The sequence below is a fragment of the Lupinus angustifolius genome, chromosome LG04 (assembly GCF_001865875.1).
Source record: "Lupinus angustifolius cultivar Tanjil chromosome LG04, LupAngTanjil_v1.0, whole genome shotgun sequence".
Lineage (NCBI taxonomy): Eukaryota > Viridiplantae > Streptophyta > Magnoliopsida > Fabales > Fabaceae > Lupinus > Lupinus angustifolius.
In genome coordinates this window covers 16,942,965-16,945,165 of record NC_032012.1, presented here as the reverse complement: position 1 = coordinate 16,945,165, position 2,201 = coordinate 16,942,965, and the positions used below count along the sequence as shown (strand labels likewise).

Here is a 2,201-nt window from a genome sequence, read left to right as displayed (position 1 = left end):
TTAGTCACTCGTTATACTCTTTTTTACAAGTTAACAATTTGTTTGTCTTCCTCCCTACTTCTTTATATTTAAATTTTCACATGTAAAATTTTCACATACTAAAGAACTCACAACATATACTTTTGTAACATTTAGTTTTGGTCACAAGTTAATATTTTGTTTACCTTTTTTATAACTTCTCCATGTTTAATTTTCATTGCTATAAGCCACAAACTGAAAAACTCATGGCTAAGACGTTTCTGACATTTTTTTCTTCATTCACTCACGAGTTTTACTCTGTCATATGTTAACATTTTATCTACCTTCCTTATAATTTCTCAGTGTTTAATTTTTCACAGGTAATTTTTTGCTTCCTCTAATAACCTTCTACATGTCATTAAATTTTATCATTTCGAATTATTCAAATATGTGTTATTTTTTATTTTATGGTTTTGAATTGTACTAAATTCACTTTAATTGAAGCAATACTGAGGGACCCATATGATTGTACTGATTTATTTCTGACTATTCTGTAATGAAACATCCAATACAGTATTTGTTCAACATGCCCTGCTAAATACTAAGTTTATGAAGTTCTGCGAGAAACTACACACATTATATAACTGCTAAATCTTATTTTCCTTTGCCAAAGTTGACTTATTCATGCACTCGAATTAGCAAAAGAAAATTAGAATAATATTGAAGAAGAACTAAAGGCCTTAAGAATCACTAGTTTTGTTTTTCAACTTGAGAATATCCATGAAGGTCTTCCCTTCAGCACCAATAACATTGTTTGCCAAAAAATTGAGTAAATCTCTGAAGCTGCTTTTCCTATACTTCTTAGGATTCTGATCATCCAAAGTTCTGTAGCAGTCTCCATTTTATCATCCAACCCTAAACTAAACAAGGTAGGAATTGATATCCTTGTCTTGGAGTTGTTCAATATAGCCCTATGCACAACACTCTTGTACAATCCAATACTTAGTACCTCAAAGTGGTCTTGAATATTCACTTGTAGAGCACCCGGAATTGTGGAACTAATTTCCAAGTGTTATCTTCTGAATCTATCATTTCAAGGTCAGGACTGCTTTGGTGTAATATGGATAGGCAACTGTAGCCAGAATGTGATGGGAGGCCTAATGTAAGGTCAGGTTCTGGACATGGTGGGTAGCAATTTACTGCCACAACTTGCTTGCCATTTTCAATCTTTTGGGTTAGATAGGTTGGGTTTATTCCAAGAATGTCTATTAGTATTGTCATCATCTCCATGCCCAATTTCATCACTTCTTCAGACCATATTTCCATCTTTTCTCTGTTCATTTTAAATGGTTGAATTTTGATCCTTAGTATAAAACTTTTTTATTATAAGGTTTTGGATATGTTTTTAGAACGATTTTTTATTTCACATCTATATAATCTAAGTTGTTTTAAAATTCGTCCATACGTTTAGGTAAAATTGCTGAATGATGACATTACATGATATATAGGTGACATGTGGTACCATAGATGAGACATTAACACTTGACAAATTTCAATTTATCGTATAATTTAGATTGCCAGAATTGGAAACCAATTATTTTTTTAAAAATTAAAACAAAATCACCTTAGGAGAACTAAAAACATTTTTAGACTTATTATGTGTTAGTTCATCATTAATAGTTTTACTTTAGTATCACTTCTATTTGTATAAATGCAATGACCCACATATTGTTTGTGACTATATTTTATGGACAAAAAATAATAGGGTGCATGTAGTAATGCCGGTGGGAACAAATGTTCATAAATGATTCACTTGAATAAAAGTCATGTTAGAAAGAGTCAATGCTATTTTGTTTTCAATACCACCTTTCTTTTTAATTGCTCTTTTACTATGGATAAGAGTCAACATCACTAACTAATCCTAAATGTATGGAAATTTGTAATGATTTGCGTACTCTATTCAATTTTTATTTTTTATTCATTATTGGTCTAACTTGTAATTATAATTTTGATCAACCTCCTTAACATTATTAAAAAAGTTTGACTCACCGACAACAAACACTACTAGTATGTGCCCGTTGCTAAACCTGCACTATTTACAGGTATGCAGCAAGTATTTGGGAAAAGTTGAAAAGTTACATTTCTAGTATAGTTTGACTGCCTTATTACCACTCTGGTATAACTTTTTAAAATATTACGAAACTAGTATACTTTTTATTAAAATCGTGTATAGGGTACACGAT

General features: G+C 30.8%; 1 pseudogene; it reads right to left on the bottom strand.

The window, feature by feature from the left end:
- LOC109344655 lies at positions 699-1,299 on the bottom strand (annotated as a pseudogene).